The following is a 21,292-nucleotide window of genomic DNA, read 5'->3' on the forward strand; positions in this document are numbered from 1 at the left end:
GTATCTTGTCCCCTTATTGGTCCTTTGGGTCAGGTGCCAGCCAGATTAGCTGAGCTTCTTAACCCTTTGCAGGTAACAGGATGTTGCCTCTGGCCAGGAGGGATTTTACAGCACTGTATTCAGAAAGGTGGTTACCCTTCCCTTTATATTTATGACAGAACCATTGATCACTACCCGTTGAACCCAATGATCTAGCCAGCTTTCTATCACCATATAATCCATTCATCCAGCCCATACTTCTTTAACTTGCTGGCAAGAATACTGTGGGAGACCATATCAAAAGCTTGCTAAAGTCAAGGTATATCACCTCCACTTTCCCCATATCCAGAGAGCCAGTTGTCTCATCATAGAAGACAATCAGGTTGATCAGGCATGACTTGCCCTTGGTGAATCCATGTTGACTGTTCCTGGTCACCTTCCCCTCCTCCAAGTGCTTCAAAATGGATTCCTTGAGGACCTGCTCCATGATTTTTCCAGGGACTGAGGTGAGGCTGACAAGTTTGTAGTTCCCCAGGTTCTCCTTCTTCCTTTTTTTAAAGATGGGCACGATAATTGCCTTTTTCCAATTGTCCGGGACCACCTCTGATCACCACGAGTGGCATAGTTCTCAAGTTTCCTGGTCTGGATCGCAGATGGATGAATCTGTCCCCCTTGGGAGGAAGTTCCCAACCACCACCACCCATCTCCTCCTCTTAGGAATGGTGTTCATGGAACCCCATCCCTAGGACAATGCATCCCATGCCTTCCAGTCAATGGGGTCTCCTTCTGATCCCTTCCCTCATATGATTCTTCCAAACCATTCTCCGCCATAGTACTTCTGCAAAGAGCCTGAAAACAATTTTTTACCTCTATCTGAACTGTGGGTACATGGGTTCTCCTCTTTCTCCTTTTTGAGGTCACATGCGGCCAATTTTCTTCCCCGTTCTGCACTTCCCTTTCTGATTCTTCAGCATGCTGTGTCTGCAGTATCAAACACTGACTTCTATCCAGAAAGTCTTCATTTTCTCTTATGCAATGCAGGATTGATACTTGGGTCTCTAGTCCTTTAATCTTCTCCCCCAATATGGAGACCAGCTTGCACTGCATACAGTGCAAGTTCGTCTGTATGCTTGCACTGCATACAGACGAAGTTGCTTCTATCCTCTGGAAGAAAGACAAACATGGCACATCTTGTGCAGGTCACAACAGCTCACTATCCATATTGTCTTCCTTCTAAGAGCTTCTTCAGATGTTGTATTTACTCCTTACAGAAGCCTGAAAGGTAAAAAACTCTCTGGGAACTCCCCCCAGGTGAACTTCCAGGCAAACTCCCTCTGTTTGCTTGTCCTCTGTTTATAGTACACCCATATCTTGAATACTGCATTCGGTTCTGGTTGCGCCATCTCAAAAAAGACATATTAGAATAGAAAAAGGTAAAAGAAATAATTAGGGATATGGAACAGCTTCCATATGAGTAGAGATTAAGACTGGGCCTGTTCAGCTTAGAAGAGAGACAACTAAAGGGGGAAATGATAGAGAATATACTATAAAATCATGAATGGTGTGGAGAAAATGAATAGGGAAGTGTTATTTACCCCTTCACATAACACAAGAGCTAGGCTTCACCCAATGAAATCAATAGGTAACAGGTTTAAAACAAACATAAGGATGTACTTCTTCACACAATGCACAGTCAACCCGTTGAACTTGTTTCCAGAATCTGTTGTGAAGGCCAGAAGTATAACTGGGTTCAAAAAAGAATTAACTAAGTTCATGGAGGATATATCCATCAATGACTGTTAGCCAAGGTGGTCAGGGATGCAGCCCCATGCTCTGAGTGTCCCTAAACTTCTGTCTGCCAGAAGTTGAGACTGAACGCCGGGATGGATCACTCAAAATTGCCCTGTTTTGTTCAGTCCCTCTGAAGCATCTGGCCTCTGAGGAAGACAGGACCATTGGTCTGACCCAGTATGGTCAGTCTTATTTCTTATGGAAGCTCCTCATGTCTTCCTATGCTGATACTAAGCATTGCACAAAGTGGGGACCCAATCCTGATTGGGGTATTTAGCCACAGCATCCCTACATATGATAACTGTAAGGAATCCTCCTGGGTATCTTCCGATTCATGTCTTATGTTCCTAAAATCTTGTACTTCAGAGCTTCAGCCCATCACCTGTAGAGGTATAGAAAATTTCCCCACCTCCACTGTGTTCTGTTTTGTTGTTTTTGCTGTTATTTTTGTATTCTTCCTTGGAGGCATCAGAGATTACCACAGCTGGAGGTGGGACATTGGACAAGATGGTCTGTGCTTTCATGCCTGGCTGGCTAGTTCTTGCTCACCTGCTCAGGTTCTAACTGATCATCATATGCAATGTTGGGAAGAAATTTTCCCCTGTGTTCAATTGGCAGGGACTGGGGAGGGGGTTGTGGGGGGTTGTCTTCCTCTGTAATGTGTGGCATGAGTCACTTGCTAGTAGTATCTGAGTATATCTCTCTAAATCAATCCCTTCCATTGCAGGGACCTCGGGTATTGGTGCACCTTGGTCCCTCCTGTTCTCTGCCTTTGGCATATAATAGTTTTGTCTTCTGAGGGTTGTAATACTTCGGTCGACTTCTGGTGTTGGACTTGATGTGGCAATGCTAGGTAGTGTTGGTGTCCTGTTGGTGTCCAGGAGGTCAGACTTCATGATCTGGTGGTCCCTTCTGGCCTTAAATTTTATGACTCCATGACTTATGACTGTGCAAGGTAGCTCATATCTGCTGTAGTTAAATGGCCATTATTCGTTCCCTTCTTTCTTCCTATTATATAGTATCTCATAAGAGAAATGTGGTACCAGGAATTAAGTAGATGATCTATATTTATTCTTAAATCATCTTTATTTTGTCCAGTTCAATGATTTAGAAAAGTGCCAAATGACATTGATTTAGTCACTAGTAAGGTTCAGTTGTAATGATGTATATTTAAAAGGTTAAATTTCACCAGATGAGCTGTCAGGGAAGAGGAGATAGAAATTAATGTGAAAAAGAATAAGACAGAGATAATTCAGGCTTGCACAGTTGCTGTTCTTTTTAATATGTCCATGGCAAAACATATTGTCTAAGACATTGTCAGGATGTCTGAATATTGGAGTTTGATTACCTAAGAGAGGGGAGGGCAAACTATGGCCTCCGGGCTGGATCCAGCCCATCAGGGCTTTCAATCTGGCCCATGGGATTGCCAGCCCCATGGAGCAGCTCCCTGCAGTGCCAGGGGGAGGGGGAAGCAGAGGGCTCCATGCGCTGCCCTCACCTGCAGGCACCGCCCCCTGCAGCTCCCATTGGCTGGGAATGGGGAACCATGGCCAATGGGAGCTTCAGGGGTAGTACTCGCAGGCGAGGGCAGCATGCAGGGGAGCCGCCTGCCCCACCCCAACTGCAGGAGTCACTGCCGGACATGCTGGCCACTTCCAGGAGTGGCATGGGGCCAGGGCAGGCAGGAAGCCTGCCTTAGCCCCACTGCGTGCCGCTGCCACCCTGGACCCTCTCGTGGTAAGCGGCGCTGGGCTGGAGCCCACACCTGGAATCCGTCCCACACTCTACACCCCCTTCTGCACCCTAACCCTCTGCCCTGAGCCCTGAATCCCCTGCCCTAAGCCCCCTAACCTGCTGCCTTGAGCCCCCTGCTGCATCCCTCCTGCATCTCAGCCCCCGTGACCTGAACCCCCTGCTGCACTCTGCATCCCTTCTGCACCCCAACCCCCTGCCCTGAGCCCCCTGCCTCACCCTGCACCCCTCCTACACCCAACCCCCTGCCCTGAGCCCCTCCTGCACCCCCCTGCCTACTGCACCCCAACCCCTTGCCCTGAGCCCCTTCCTGCACACTGCACCCCCCCACACCCTGCACTCCCACCTACACCCCAACCCCCTGCCCCAGCCCTACATTCATGACTCTGCATACAATCTCCCCACCCAGATGTTGCCCTGGGGCCAAAAATTTTGCCCACCCCTGACCTGATGTAGCCCGATTTAGTTCTTTAAAATATATTTTAAACATACTAAATCATAAATCTCTTTTTTCTCCAAACAAACTTAATGATCTTTTAAAAAGTCTTGTCATCTTTAGATAAAAAGATGAATGATCAATATTTTATCTGCTGTGGAACCAATTTAAAATGGTGTTTGTAGCAAAATAGCCATGTTATTTGTGTTCAGGCAAAAAAAATTAATATAACAGTTAGAAAGTGTTTTGCATAGTATTTATGCATCATTAGACCAAGAAGAGTCAGTTCCCAGGAGTGAGAGGTGCTTCCCTGAAAAGGTCAACCAGTCTGGTGTGTTTGTTTTGTCAACATCACTGAAAATGTGTAAACTATTTATATAGATATTTATATACATATAGTCATTTTTAATATATTGAGGATATCCATGAAGTAGTGTTAAGGAGTTAATGATAATGATTCACATTTAGATTTTATTTATGCATTTTTTTCATTTCCTAAAACCCATGCTCATCAAGGCCTCTAGAGTTCCTGACATAAAATAAAAAACCAAAAACAAAACAATGAATGACAAAATTGATGAAAAGGTAACTGTAAAACCACATTGCCACTCAGTTCACTAAACTTCCCTCCTTCAGGCAAAGATCTGAACAAACACCTAAACCTGAAGTTGTGACCTTCATGTCAACAAATTTGGCTATGTGAGATGGAGAAGGAAAATGAATGGCAAACTGTCAAACTGTGCCCTACTCTCAGGCCACAGACTTCTGGAGATTGTCAGAAAAAGCAATACAGTTCCTGTGATTTTTCAGCATACTGTAGAAGGAGAGAGGTGGTGTCTAAGATAGATGGGCAGAATGTCTTTCATTCAAAAAGAACCTCACATAGAACTATATTTTAAAAATACACTAGAAACTTTAAGGCTTCAGTCCTGGGGTTAAATCCTGACTTCAATGGGGCCAAGATTTCACCCTGATATTTGAACTGTTCAGATGGACCATGCAGAGCCTCATGACTTCCAACAGACTTCATGTGGATTTAACCATCCACTTCATGGACTGGATTGCAGGATCAGGATTTAAGATTGTTAAATTAAGCACTCAAAAGTCAGAAAATGTCAGGTACATTTTCACAAATAGAGATGCAGACCGAGTTAAGCCTTGTGAATATGACACAGTGTTACAACAATAAGATCATACTGTTATTCAGTATTTTTTCTCCTATTTAAATCAACTCATACTTGCAGTCAAGATGGAAATTATTTCCTACTTAATTGACTTAGTTAATTAACAAAAAAAAAATCATGTTTGTACCATAAAATTTTCTGGGACCGAGTGAATTTAAATTCTCTTCTCTTAGGGCATGTCTAGACTTATGGTTAAATCATCACTGCTGCGATCGACGCAGTGGTGTCAATTTAGCGGATCTGGTGAAGAGCCACTAGGTTGATGGCAGAGCTCTCTCCCGTAGATTTCTGTACTGTAGCTCCCCAAGAAGCGTAAGGTAAGTCAGTGGGAGTACATCTCCTGTTGACACAGCACAGTGTAGACACCACTGTAAGTCAACCTAAATTATGTCGACTTCAGTTACATAACTTACGTAACTGAAGTAGCATAACTTAGATCGACTTACAGCTTTAGTGTAGACCAGCCCTTAGTTTTCCTCACAGGTAACAGAGAAGAACTAAATACATACCAGAGCCATTTTGTAGAAACATGAAGGGAGGGCACTGAGGATGACATTAATTTTGAAAATGCATCTGCCTAGCTAGACAATGATGTTCCAACTGTTGGAAATGCTGCTGCTTCAGACAAGCATGACAACAAAATTGTTAGGCAGGGAAATGAGCAACCAAGACAGAGCAGAAAATGGAAACATCTGGACAACTTTGAAAACTGGAGTAATAGAAATAGGATGAAATTGTATAGTGTAAAGTGCAAGACTCAGTGACTAACAACAGGAGTTTTTGCTATAATCTCAGGAGTTATCAGTTGGAAGCAACAGAGGAGAAGAAAGATCTGGATGTATTGGTCAATCACAAGATAATTAAGAGCTGCCAATGTGATGCTGCCATGAAAAAGGCTAACACAGTCCTAGGATACATTAGATGCAGTATTTCCAGTAGAGATAGTGAAGTATTATTACCATTTTGCAAGGCACTGATGAGACCTCATCTGGAATACTGTGTGCATTTCTGGTCTCCCATGTTAAAGAAAGATGAATTCAAACTTGAACAGGTGCAGAGAATGGTCAGTAGGATGATTAGAGGAATGGAGAACCTACCTAACAAGAGGAAACTTAAGGAGCTTGGTTTGTTTAGCCTAACAAAACAAAAGCTGAAGGGAGATATGATTGCTCTTTATAAATACATCAGAGGGATAAATCCCAGAGAGGGAGAGAAGTTATTTAAGTTAAGGGCCAATGTTGGCACAAGAGCAAATGGATATAAACTGTCTATCAGTACATTTAGGTTTGAAATTAGATGAAGGTTTCTAATCATCAAAGGAGTGAAGTTCTGGAACAGCCTTCCAAGGGGAGCTGTGGATGCAAAAATGCTAACTTGTTTCAAGACAGAGCTTGACAAGTTTATGGAGGGGATGGTATCATGTGGTTACCTACAATAGCATATGGCCTCACTCCTGTCCCTATTTTTTCATTAGTTGTCCCCCAGAATCATTTGGTTTCCAGGCCCTGTGGATCCTCCCCTTAGGCTGGGGGGAGGTCCTTTAGATTCCAGAATTTAGCTTCTGCCCACCCACCTCCTGGATCCATAGGATAGCATATGGCCCAGCTGTAACTGCTATTAGTAAATATCTCCAACAGCTGGAGATGAAGGACTCGGTGGGGAGGGCTCTGCGTTACTACAGAGAATTCTTTTCCAGGTGTCTGGCTGGTGGGTCTCACCCACATGCTTAGGGTCTAACTGAACATCTTATTAGGGTTGGAAAGGAACTTTCCTCCAGGTCAGATTGGCAGAAATCCAGGCTGGGCTGCCTTCCTCTGAAGCAGAGGGCATGGATCACTTGCTGGTTTAAAAGAGTAAATGGTGTATTCTCTATAACATTTATTCTTTAAATCAAGATTTGAGGACTTCAGTAACTCACACAGAGGTTATGGTCTTATTGTCAAAGTGGTTGGGTAAGATCTATGGCCTGTGATGCGCAGAAGGTCAGACTAGATGATCATAATGGTCCCTTGTGGCCTTAAGGTCCATCAGTCTATGATTCTATGAAATATTTAGAAAGAGCTGCTCCTAAAAGTGCTGAAAATCCATTGTGAATATCAGCCTCTGGAGAAAGGGAAAAATACTGATTAACTTGTTGATAGCGCCTCTTGGGGAAAATTCTCCTTATCCAATGATGATTTAATGTCATTTTTTGTATTTCAGGTAAAATTATTCTTGGGTGTGTGGCTCACAGTTCCAAGGGAGATACTTGGGGACGAGGAAAAGAAGGCAGAAGAAAATAATATACATACCATAATCTCAAATCTCCTCAATAGATGAAGGCCCTATTCTTGGCAATTTCAGCTCATTGTGATTTCTCTCTCACGTACACATGTAAATGCAAAATGACTATTTATGGAGTCTCATGTGAGTGAAGTTCAGCTACCATTGCCCTTCAGAGTGTACACTAGCCATCTGTGGAGCTTGAGAGACCACACTAGCACAATTACTGTTTTTTGGGGTTTTTGTTTGTTTGTTTGTTTGTTTTGAGGAAAACTCACATTACCTAGCTGTATTACTTTTCTTTTTCTGTTTTCATTTTTTGTTTTTGTTAGCTGGGAGATGCCCCAGCCTATTTAGCCTTTTTAGTTTTAGAGGGTGGAAGTTCAAGTGTGGCTGTGTGCACCAGTCTGTGTGAGCACCCAGACAGTCCGCAAAGGGAAGGTGTCAGAAAGAAAAATTCTCCAGATAAAAAACCCTAACTAAACATTGTCTCATAACATACTCTATTAGAGTTCTGTGTTCTATGTATGTCTGGAGAGACCTGGCACCTGTAATTTATGATGGTAAATAAGAGTTGTCTAATTTTTGCTTATCAAAAGTGTTTGGCTAAAGTGTGGATTATCATGGAGGTGGAGAGTTGAGTGGGGATGGGAAAGGTTTAGTCACCTCATCAGAATTCAGAGTAGCAGCCGTGTTAGTCTGTACTCGCAAAAAGAAAAGGAGTACTTGTCACTTCATCGGATGCATCTAAGGAGGAAGGTTAATAATTATCTTAGAGATTGTGGCTTAGACATTAGATAATTGGTTTCAGTATTGAGACACTGAACCATTTCCAAGTTACAGATTTGATTGACTTTGGTACATTTCTTTAGTTGGGATTTATAACCAAATGGCCTCCTTAGAATCCTCTTTAGAATTTATAAAGATTGATGATTTTTAGCATTAATTTGATGATTTAACTCATTTGATGATGTAACTTCAATCCAATATTGGTATTAACTTGTTGATTTAACCTTGATTTGATAGCTGTATTTTTTTGTTGTGAATTTAGTTTAGTACTATTGACAGGCACTTAACTGCTGTGATTTTTTTTTTATTTTATTTTTGTTGAAGTGTTTTAGTAAAATTTATAAAATATACTACTGACTGATGTTTTTTTTTTTCAGTAAACAATGTGGGTCCAGAGACTTTGAGGACCTGAGTGGATACCAGCTGGTAATCTAAAAGGCTGACCAGATTCCCCCTAATTAGTTGTTAGAGGGCTTATTCCTTCACCCACTTACTTCCCTGGTCCTTCTCGCATGAACAGAGAGCAACAATACCCGAAGTCCAAAGGTGCAAACAATTCGATGTTTATTGGGGTGAACTTCCAGCAAGCATGATTCCAGTTTCCTTCCTTAGTATCCTCCTTCCCAGCTCTGACACCACAGAGCCTTACACCTGTGTCCCTGTTCCCATTCCTACCCTTAGCTAAACATGATTCCAACTTCCTTACTCCCATTCCCTGTTCCCATTTCCCCCTTTAGCAAAACATGATTCCAATTTTCTTACCCCCATTCCCTGTTCCCATCTCACACACCCACATGCCCACCCCCACCCACACCCACATGCTCACCCCCACCCACACCCAGTCACTTCCTCATTGACTACAGATTATATAGTAAAACTTGAGTTCTGCTTAGCTATACCTTAACCAATCATTTTCCTGAAATTTAACTAACCAATCCTAACATATTGTAACATGATTATGTAACCAATTATATCCCACCACCTCAATTAGTTTACACCCAGCAAAATTAATTATACAGCAGACAGGAACAATCACAGAACCGGACAGAGATTATACAGACAAACGACAGCAAAGTGGGAACTATAATGACAAAACAATACAGAAGTGAGGATTTCACATCCCAGCTATTGATAAGTGAGTTCTTGCCAGACAGGATGCTATCAAACTAAGTTTCCTTTTACATTTTCTAGGCACTTCCCTTTCTCTGGAGGTGATAGGAATACAATCCTGTCCTGATAGTGCCTAACAGCCCAATAGCACCTTATTTCAATGTGACTAGTTTGGAATGTGAGGATGTGACCGTTCGTTTCCCAGCTTATGGCTGCCTCTGCAGCTTAGCCAAAGGCCTGAGCCTAAGCACAGGGCCACAAACTGTCACAGTAAGAGAAGGCCCTTACACTGGCAGACAGTGGTTTTGATTCTTTCTTTTATACCTCTATCACTAGCCAAGTGATAAGAATACACCTAAATTCTTAGAGTATAGGCCTTTACAGACAGGCCTGAATATCTATATCCTAACATTAGTCTTTGTTTCTCACAAGGGGCAGTTAGACAGCATTCTCAGAAGCACTGATATGCCAACATTTAGTGCAGGAAATCATATGGCCAGGGCTCCAAATATCAGCTCTTCAGATATCAGTGCAGCCAGCCAGTATCAGATACTTGCAAACTAGTCTGTTTCAAGAGTATCAGAGATCCTTGTTCAGCCATTTTATTGTCATGATGAGGATGGACTACATGGAATTATTCATCCTTGATGCAGATTGGGAGCAGAATACCTCTTGAGAGCTCACAGGCAAGTGCCCCATTATCCAGCACTAATGATGTGAGTGCTCGTGCCTATTGACATGAATGATTTATGGGCAAGACAAGGGAACACTGATGGCACTCGTAGGAACAGAGGGTTTCTGCAAAAAAAAATTATTCAAAAGATAATGGACTAGATGAAGAAAAAATTAAATCCCATTGATTTGGAAGATAGATTGTTAAAGGACAGAATTAATGAGTGTAAATTTCCTTCAGCTACAGCAAATGGATCTAGCCAATGGTAGCTGGACACTAAACTGAGTAAATAAACAAACTCACATGCACATAGAGCCTACACCTGTAGGTTTCTGGGACTGGTGCCCTTGCTGTGCCATGCTTATTTCAATAAGCATCTTTGGTTTTACAGTACATCTGAGAGCCTTTTTAGTTGCATTTATTTAATAAACTTGAAGGTTTATGTATGTGCAGGTGCATATTTTCAGTTTAAAGTTTCCTACAGTTTCTTGTGAATAGATGAAAGGAATCAGTCTAGCTGAAGCCACAAAGTTATGGATACAGTGGGCAAAGAATTCTGTTGACATCAGTAGAATAACACCATGAAAGTGAAACAGCCCTTATCACATTTATTTATACTCCTTTCAGTGCCATTGGACATTGCAAAACATGTATCCAAAAAAAGTTGTGCATCACAGATCCTCACATTCCATTTAAATCAATGGTACACAAAAATCTGACATGACTCTTGAGTATGTACTATACATGACACTTGAGGGGATAATGACTGCTTGGAAGTCATTACTACTTAGTACATTATCTCAAAAGAATGAATTGAACAGGGTTCTTTAATAGCAAAGTAGGTCAGGTGGGAGTAACTGATAAAATCTATAGTCCCCAACCTTTTATTATGGCAAATTATAGCCTTCTATTTTGCCACCTGTTTACAGTAACAGGAGTACCTACTGCGCAAGAAGAACACTAACAATTATACAGATATCCCAACTTGACTTTAAAATTATTGGGTTCAACTGCAAATAAGATGTTGGTACAGGAACTCCACTGTTCATTCCAACCAGGGAACTCCAGAAATAAGATGCTGTCCTATCATAGAAATCTTATTGGAGATGTCTGATCAACTTTGAAATACCTGACAACACAATCGGGTGGGGGATAGGTAAAGATACAAACAGTTCAAGATGAATTCTGAACACCACAGATGTATAGAGACAGAAACTGGTGGAATACCAGTTAAATGTCTAGGACCTGATTCTCCACTCTGTTATACCAGGTTTGTGCCAGTCAACTCCACATATTTCAGTTATTCTCTCCAGGATACAAGAAAATTGTGCTGTGGGTCTGTACCAGGGGTGGCCAACCTGTGGCTCTTCAGAAGTTAATATGCGGCTCCTTGTATAGGCACCGACTCCAGGGCTTGAGCTACAGGTGCCAACTTTGCCGGGTGTGCTCACTGCTCAACCCCTGGCTCTGCCACAGGACCTGCCCCCACTCCACCCCTTCCGCTCCCCTCCCCTAAGCCTGCAATGCCCTTGCTCTCCCCCCCCCCGCCCCGGCCCCCCAGAGCCTCCTGCATGCCAGGAAACAGCTGATCGGGAGGTGCGGGGCTGCCAGTGGGTGGGAGGCACTGGGAGCAGGGTGGGGGAGCTGACGGGGGCTGCTGATGTATTACTGTGGCTCTTTGGCAATGTACATTGGTAAATTCTGGCTCCTGCTCAGGCTCAGGTTAGCTACCCCTGCTCTGTACTGTATCAATGGAAACATATGTAAATTATTTATGTCCTGTTGCTGTGATTGTGGCAAATGCAAGAATGATTGCTGTTGATAGTTTTCACTAACAAATCTACCAGAGAAGTATAAAGAGCAGGGAAAAGAACCCAGAAAGTGTTACTTGAGCCACTGCCAAGTTTTGCCAGTGTGCAATGTCTGTTTTTGCACCTTGTTGTAATTAAAGCCAGAAAAAAATCCTGGCTTCACTTTTTTTACTTTGTATTTCTGTAAAACTGAATTTTTCAAGTATCCACTTTTGACCAATATAATTAAATGTTGCATTGTGTTGATAGATGAAGGTTATTATTACCATTGATAGTACAGTAGTGCCTAGAGGCCAAACTGAGCTTGGAGCCCCACTGTATATGCACATAGTAAGAGATAGTACCTGCTCCAAAGAGCTTATAATCTAAATCAGCAAGTCAGACAAAGACCGGGAGGAGAAAGAGAGGAATGGAGAGGTAAAGTACCTTGCACAAGGTCACCCAGCAGGTCAGTGGAGGAGCTACCAATCCCAAGACCTACCTACTAGAATACCAGTCTTTCCAAGATCACGTTACCTCTCCATTATTATTTGGTTGTGCAAAGTAACTTTCATTTTTTCTTATTTTTCCTACCGATTACATTCCCAAATGTTTTTTATTCAGAATTGATATAGCTAAAGTGTAAAAACAGCCATGGAAGCAAAGCCATATTCTCAGATGATATCTGAAAAGTGATAGAGTTGACAACACAGAGAAATCCAGAGGCTGTGTCAGATGTTAGGAACGGCTGAAGAGAAAGCTTGTTCACAGCCGTGGTGAGACTATGGGAAAGCATAGAGATGTAGCTGCTAACTGACAAAGCTGAAGGAGCAGGGAGAACAGTAGAAATGGACAAGGTCTGTCCTTCTTTACAGAATTGCAAAAAAGGTAAAACTTTCACAGTCTCACATCTTCACCTTCCTCTAACTTATACATTTTACTAAGGCATGCAAACTGAACTAATTAGTAGGGGAAGCAAAAGTGGATGAGAACCTAGGAGGCAGTGACCATGAAATGGTTGAGTTCAGGATCCTAACACAAGGAAGAAAGGAGAGAAGTAGAATATAGACCCTGGACTTCAGAAAAGCAGACTTTGACTCCCTCAGGGAACTGATGGGCAAGATCCCCTGGGAGAATAACATGAGGGGGAAAGGAGTCCAGGAGAGCTGGCTGTATTTTAAAGAATCCTTATTGAGGTTACAGGGACAAACCATCCCGATCTGTACAAAGAATAGTAAATATGGCAGGTGACCAGCTTGGCTTAACAGTGAAATCCTTGCTGCTCTTAAATACAAAAAAGAAGCTTACAAGAAGTGGAAGATTGGACAAATGACCAGGGATGAGTATAAAAATATTGCTCGGGCGTGCAGGAGTGAAATCAGGAAGGCCAAATCACACCTGGAGTTGCAGCTAGCAAGAGATGTTAAGAGTAACAAGAAGGGTTTCTTCAGGTATGTTAGCAACAAGAAGAAAGTCAAGGAAAGTGTGGGCCCCTTACTGAATGAGGGAGGCAACCTCATGACAGAGGATGTGGAAAAAGCTAATGTACTCAATGCTTTTTTTGCCTCTGTCTTTAGAAACAAGGTCAGCTCCCAGACTGCTGCACTGGGTAGTACAGCATGGGGAGGAGGTGACCAGCCCTCTGTGGAGAAAGAAGTGGTTCGGGACTATTTAGAAAAGCTGGACGAGCACAAGTCCATGGGGCCAGATGCGTTGCATCCGAGAGTGCTAAAGGAGTTGGCAGATGTGATTGCAGAGCCATTGGCCATTATCTTTGGAAACTCATGGCGATCGGGGGAGGTCCCAGATGACTGGAAAAAGGCTAATGTAATGCCCACCTTTAAAAAAGGGAAGAAGGAGGATCCTGGGAACTATAGGCCAGTCAGCCTCACCTCAGTCCCTGGAAAAATCATGGAGCAGGTCCTCAAGGAATCAATCCTGAAGCACTTAGAGGAGAGGAAAGTGATCAGGAACAGTCAGCATGGATTCACCAAGGGCAAGTCATGCCTGACTAATCTAACTGCCTTCTATGACAAGATAACTGGCTCTGTGGATGAGGGAAAGCGGTGGACGTGTTGTTCCTTGACTTTAGCAAAGTTTTTGACACGGTCTCCCACAGTATTCTTGTCAGCAAGTTAAAGAAGTATGGGCTGGATGAATGGACTATAAGGTGGATAGAAAGCTGGCTAGATTGTTAGGCTCAACGGGTAGTGATCAATGGCTCCATGTCTACTTGGCAGCCGGTATCAAATGGAGTGCCCCAGGGGTTGGTCCTGGGGCCAGTTTTGTTCAATATCTTCATTAATGATCTGGAGGATCGTGTGGATTGCACCCTCAGCAAGTTTGCAGATGACACTAAACTGGGAGGAGTGGTAGATACGCTGGAGGGTAGGGATAGGATTGGGGACCTAGACAAATTGGAGGATTGGGCCCAAAGAAATCTGATGAGTTTCAACAAGGACAAGTGCAGAGTCCTCCACTTAGGACGGAAGAATCCCATGCACCGCTACAGACTAGGGACCGAATGGCTCGGCAGCAGTTCTGCAGAAAAGGACCTAGGGGTTACAGTGGACGAGAAGTTGGATATGAGTCAACAGTGTGCCCTTGTTACCAAGAAGGCCAATGGCATTTTGGGATGTATAAGTAGGGGCATTGCCAGCAGATCGAGGGACGTGATCGTCCCCCTCTATTCGACATTGGTGAGTCCTCATCTGGAGTACTGTGTCCAGTTTTGGGCCCCACACTACAAGGAGGATGTGGAAAAATTGGAGAGAGTCCAGCGGAGGGCAACAAAAATGATTAGGGGACTGGAACACATGACTTATGAGGAGAGGCTGAGGGAACTGGGGATGTTTAGTCTGCGGAAGAGAAGAATGAGGGGGGATTTGATAGCTGCTTTCAACGACCTGAAAGGGGGTTCCAAAGAGGATGGCTCTAGACTGTTCTCAGTGGAACCAGATGACAGAACAAGGAATAATGTTCTCAGGTTGCAGTGGGGGAGATTTAGGTTGGATATTAGGAAACTCTTTTTCACTAGGAGGGTGGTGAAACACTGGAATGCGTTACCTAGGGAGATGGTGGAATCTCCTTCCCTAGAAGTTTTTAAGGTCAGGCTTGACAAAGCCCTGGCTGGGATTATTTAGTCAGGGATCGGTCCTGCTTTGAGCAGGGGGTTGGACTAGATGACCACCTGAGGTCCCTTCCAACCCTGATATTCTATGATTCTATGACTCTATGATTTGTATCTTTTTGGTTTCTGGAATTCATTCCAAACACCCCAAGCTTTTGTAAGGGATTAACAGGCCAGATCCTTAGCTGGACTATGGCAACATGGGGGGCAGCTGAGGAAGGAGAGTGAGTGTGTATGTCTTCAAAAGTAGATCAGGCCATCTTTACATCCCCCTGATCCTGGAACTGGATAAGGGCACTTTTGAACAGCCAGGGATCCCCTCTACATAGCAGGTATCCACTCTATATTCAATCTGACTTTATTTCACAGGTTTTAAGCATCACCACTGTGGTAAATGTCATTATGTAACATTCATTATTATTATGATGACTGTTCTTATGTAACATGACCCTAATGCAATCAAAAACATAAAAACATAAGAAAGGCCATACTGAATCAGACCAACAATCATTCTAGCCAGTACCTTGTCTTCTGACAGTAGCCATGCCAGGGGCTTCAGAGGGAATGAACAAAACAGGGCAATTATCAAATAATCCATCTCTTGTGGTCTAGGTCCAGCTTCTGGCAGTCAGAAACTTAGATACACCCAGAGCATGGGGTTGTTTCCCTGACCATCTTGACTAATAGCCATTGATGAATCTATCCTCCATGACCATATCTAATATTTTTTATAACCCAGTTATATTTTGGCCTTCACAACATCCCCTGGAAGCAAGTTCCAAAGGTTGACTATGCGTTAGATAAAGAAGTACTTACTTTTGTTTGTTTTAAACCTGCTGCCTATTAATTTAATTTGGTGACACCCACCTCCCCCCGGCCTCCGGTTCTTGTGTTATGTGAACGGGTAAATAACACTTCCTTTTTACTTTTTCCACACCATTCATAACTATATAGACCTCTAGCATATTCCCCCTCCTCCCCCCCTTCACACCCCCGTGGTCACTTTTCTAAGATGAATAGTCCCAGTCTATTTAATCTCTCTCCTCACATAGAAACAGTTCCATACCCTTAATAATTTTTCTTGACCTTCTGTGTACGTTTTACAATTCTAATGTATGATTCTGAGATGGGGGTGACTAGAACTGCAGCCAGTATTCAAGGTGTGAGCTTACTGTGGATTTCTATATTGGCATATTAAAATCATAGAATTGTAGGATTGGAAGGGACATTCAGAGGTCATCTAATCCAGTCTCCTGCACTCAAGGCAGGGCTAAGTATCTTATAGAATCTAGACCATTCCTGACAGGTGTTTGTCTAACCCTCTCTTAAAAATCTCCAATGACAGAGATTCCACAACCTCTCTAGGCAATTTATTCCAGTGCTTAACCACTCAGACAGCTAAGAAATTTTTCCTAATGTGCAACTTAAATCTCCCTTGCTGCAATTTAAACCCATTGCTTCTTGTCCTATCCATAGAGGTTAAGGGGAACAATTTTTCTCCATCCTCCTTCTAACAACCTTTTATGTACGTGAAAATTGTTATCATGTCCCCTCTCAGGCTTCTCTTCCCCAGACAAAACAAACCCATTTTTTTCAATCTTTCCTCATAGGTCATGCTTTCTAGACCTTTAATCATTTTTCTTGCGCTTCTCTGGACTTTCTCCAATTTGTCCACATCTTTCCTGAAATGTGGCTCCCAGAACTGGACACAATACTCCAGTTGAGGCCTAATCATCACGGAGTAGAGCGGAAGAATTACTTCTTGTGTCTTGCTTACAACACTCCTGCTAATACATTCCGGAATGATATTTGCTTTTTTTGCAACAATGTTACACTCTTGAATCATATTTAACTTATGATCCAGTATGAAACCCAGATCCCTTTCTGCAGGACTCCTTCTAGGCCGTCATTTCCCATTTTGTATGTGTGCAACTGATCGTTCCTTCTTAAGTGGAGTACTTTGAATTTATTCTTATTGAATTTTATCTTATTTTCTTCAGACCATTTCTCCAGTTTTTCCAGAGCATTTTGAATTTTAATCCTATCCTCCAAAGCTCTTATGACCCCTCCCAGCTTGGGATCATTCGCAAACTTTATAAGTGTACTCTCTATGCCATTATATAAATCATTGATGAAGATATTGAACAGAACTAGACCCAAAACTGATCCCTGCAGGACTCCACTTGATATGCCCTTTCAGCTTGACTGTGAACCACTGATAACTACTCTCTGGGAACAGTTTTCCCACAAGTTATGCACCCAGCTTATAGTAGCTCCATCTCAGTTGTATTTCCCAAGTTTGTTTATGAGAAGGTCGTGCAAGGCAGTATCAAAGGCTTACTAAAGTCAATATATACCACATCTACTACCTCCTCCCCATCCATAAGGCTTGTTACCCTGTCCAAGAAAGCTATCAGTTTGGTTTGACATGATTTGTTCTTGAAAAATCCATGCTGAAGGTTACTTATCACCTTATTATCTTCTAGACGTTTTGCAAATTGATTGCTTAATTATTTGCTCCATTAGCTTTCCAAAAGTTAAGCCGACTGGTCTGAAACTCTCTGGGCTGTCCTTATTCCCCTTTTTATAGATTTTGCACTTGTGACAGGCTCCCCAGGGTGCAACCTGGACTGTGATACTGCTGACCCCTCTGTCCCACCAATCTGCGTTGCCTCTCACACTATGATGTTGATGTCAAGCTCAAGGTCCTCTGCCAGGAACTGCACTTACACAGACATTCATGGGCAGGAACATGCCCAACTAAGCTACATGAATGCTATTCCAGCCACTCATGAACCAACAGTAGAGAGGCTCCAACCAATTCTCCCCAGCTCCCCAGTCTTGCACCCAGGACTCTATCGTCTTACACTCCTACAGGCTCCCTTGCGCAGTGCAAGTTCATTAAATAGTTCGCCATTCCCTCAATGTGGAGTGGACACACACTAGCCTTTGTAAACTGAGCTGAGATTTCCCAAACATTTCAACCAAAAAACACTGTTTTAGTAAAATATTAAACAGATTTATTAACTACAGAAAGGTACATTTTAAGTGATCATAAATGCTAAACATAAAGATCAGAGATGGTTACCACAAGAAAATAAAAGTAACCACACATTCTAAATCCTAAACTTTTAGTTTAAGCAAAAGTTGAATCAAACAGTTTTTCTCAGCCTGACAGATGGTACAAACAGGTTACAGCTCCTCAATACACAGTCTGGGACTACCTTCCAGCTGCAGCCACCATTCCCCAGTTCAAAGTCTTTATTCTCCAGATGTTTTCCAGGTGTTGAGTTTGAGGGGGAGAGAGGCCAAATGATGATGTCACTGTCTCTTTTTTATAGTTTCTTCCATCTTTCCAGAAAGATCCTTGCCATGATGTGGGGGTTAGGCAGTCCCCATGGCATATGTACCTCCTCGGAGAAGTCTCTAGGATAGTGGATTGTGTGTTGATAAGCCATTAATGTCGTCCGGCTATTGATGGCTACTCCTTTGTTGTAACTGAAAGGTTCATTGTGGGTGTTCCTAAACTCACAACATATTTTATTTACACATATAGTAATAGTTCATAATGTCACATAGAATGATAGCACTTACAACCCAACAGGTTATTGTTGTTCCATAGATCAAGACTTACAAATAATACCTCACAAGGCATACTTTGTACAAACCATATCATAATATCACAGTGGTGAATATGGGGGTTTCAGGGTGCTATTTTGAGGTACCGAGTGTAACAGCACTATATTTGCCCTTTTTCAGTCCTCTGCAATCTCTCCCATCTTCCATGACTTTTCAAAGATAATCGCTAATGGCTCAGTTATCTCCTCAGTCTGCTCCTTGAGTATTCCAGGATGTATTTCATCAGGCCCTGTTATGATATTTTCTGTCTTAGCATCTATCCCTTTTCTAATGGTTCCAAACATTCTATTTGCTTTTTTGACTGTTTCTGCACATTGAGCAGATGTTTTCAGAGAACTGTGCATGATGATTCTGAGTTCTCTGTGGTGAGTGGTAAAAGTTCATTTAGACCCTCTGTATAGTTGGGATTATGTTTTCCAGTGTGCAATATTTTGCATTTATCAACTTTGAATTTCATCTGCCATTTTGTTGACCAGTCACTCAGTTTTGTGAGACCCCTTTGTAACTCTTCACAGTCAGCTTTGAAAATAACTATTTTGAGTAATTAAATATTGTCAGCAAACTTTACTACTTCTCTGTAACACTTTTCCAGATTATTTATGAATATGCTGAACTGCACTAGTCTCAGTGCAGATCTTTGAGGGAACCCCATTATTTACCTCACTCTATTTTGAAAACTGACCATTTTATTCCTACTCTTTTTTCCTATATTTTAATCTGTTTCTGATCCATGAGAGGTTAATTTTGCTTAAGAGCCTTGTCAAAGGCTTTCTGAAAGTCCAAGCACACTATATCTACTGGAACATCCTTTGTATAATGCTTGTTGTCACCCTCAGAGAATTCTAATAATTTGGTGAGGCATGATTTCCCGTTACAAAAACCATGTTGACTCTTCCCCCACACATCATCTTCATCTATGTGTCTAATAATTTTGTTCTTCATTTTAGTTTCAACCAATTTGCCAGGTACTGAAGTTGGACTTAGTGGCTTGTAATTGCCAGGATCTCTTTTGGAACTTTTTTTAAAAATCTGTGTTACATTAACTATACTCCAGTCATCAGGTACAGAGGCTGATTTAAGCAATATTTGCCTTTGTACTCTTTGTTAATTAAACTTTTGCTTGTTTTCACTACAAACGTATCTAAGTGCTATTTGTTAAGCACAGCTGGGATGTAAGGTGTAACTTGTAAGACGTTGGGGGTGTGACACTGTTCCTTTGGAAGCAGTGAATCTGAGAATTCTAAGTGTCCAGTGGACCTGGGCTGGATACTCCAGGGGGATGCTCAGAGCACTCAGGGGCTAGAGCATGCCAATTGCTAACCTGCAGAGATCCTCTGTAGGCTAAGAGGGGAGTGCATGTGTTGCCTGTGGCTGGTGGAGTCAGAGAGCTGACACATGGTAGGCATAGACAAGGCTTCCTCATACTAAGGGCAGTGTAGCAGGGCAGTTGCCCCACTCCTGAAAAAGGTAGGCTGATTGGGTGTGGCTGCAGCTGTGGTCGCTTCACCAACCAGGCCATAGCTGACTCTGATAAATGGGCTGAGGGTGGAGCTGGGTCAGAGTCTCTCTCTCTCTCTCTCTGGAGAGAGAGAAGGACCTAGCTGCCTGAAGGAGCAAGGGTACCTGAGGCTGAGCAGTGCTGGGGGAAGGGCAAAGGAGCTGGGGAGCTCCAGCCTGGCAACTCCCCAGGCTGAGGCCTTGGGTAAGGCTTAAGAAGGTACTGGGGCTGCAGAGGGGCAGCCGGGGGTTAGGCAGAGGCCACTGGTCTGACCCCCTTGCCAATGATGAGTGGCCATGACAGATTGCAGTTTGCCCCAATGAGCGGGGCTAGATGATGACTGGCAGTAGCCACTGAGGCAAGGTGGGGATAGAGAGTTGGGGGTTCCAGTGGGAGGGGAGACCCAGAGTGTGGGGTACTGTGGCGGGCAGAACCCTAGGGTATGGGGCACCGGGGTCCAGGAGGGGTCATAGAGCCTGAAGGAGGCGAGACACTGGCCACCAGGAGGTGCTCTGAGTGCTAGATGAGCTAATTCCAGGATGACCAGCAGGAGGCGCCGTGCCGGTGAGTCTTCTTTTCGCTACAGTCAGGTGGTATATAAAGAGAGAGAAACTGCCTTTCCAACATCAACTTGTGTAAAGGCTGAAGGAGGCTACAGGCAAAAGGAAAAGTGAAGAATGCATCTGTCAAGGTCCAAATATAGGATAAAAACTCTAAAAGAAGAGTTACAGCAACAAAAGCAGAACAAAGGAGAAAGCTTGAAATCATATGAGGTTAATTTCTATAAAGTTTTCTATAGCCTTAAATTTATGATTCAGCATTTCTATGGAAAACTGCTATAAACATTTTCAAATGTCAGCTTTGTGGGTAGAAAGCTAATAAATAAGATATGACAGTGTGGTGTAGAGGGCATGCAAGATAAGAACTAGCCCTAATCCAGACTACAGTGTGTGATTTTAGACAAGTCACTTTATCTCCTTCTCTTGGTTTCTATATCTGTAAAACAAAGAGAATAATACATACGTTTCCCTTACAAGGTTGATTCTGATCATTGCAGTTACTGATGTGAAGCACTTTGAATATTTGTTTTGCTATATAAATGATAAGATAAGGTAAGAAATAAACTGGATCCAGTTTTGTTTTGGGAGATTTGTATCTTCCTAGATTATTCTGATGAAAATAGAACTGTAAAAGATGAAGTTTCCTTAGCTTTGAGAAAACACTCTGAAGTGTTTCTGTGATCTCAATTATTAAGGTCC

Source organism: Eretmochelys imbricata, chromosome 2 (assembly GCF_965152235.1).
Source record: "Eretmochelys imbricata isolate rEreImb1 chromosome 2, rEreImb1.hap1, whole genome shotgun sequence".
Taxonomy (NCBI): domain Eukaryota; kingdom Metazoa; phylum Chordata; order Testudines; family Cheloniidae; genus Eretmochelys; species Eretmochelys imbricata.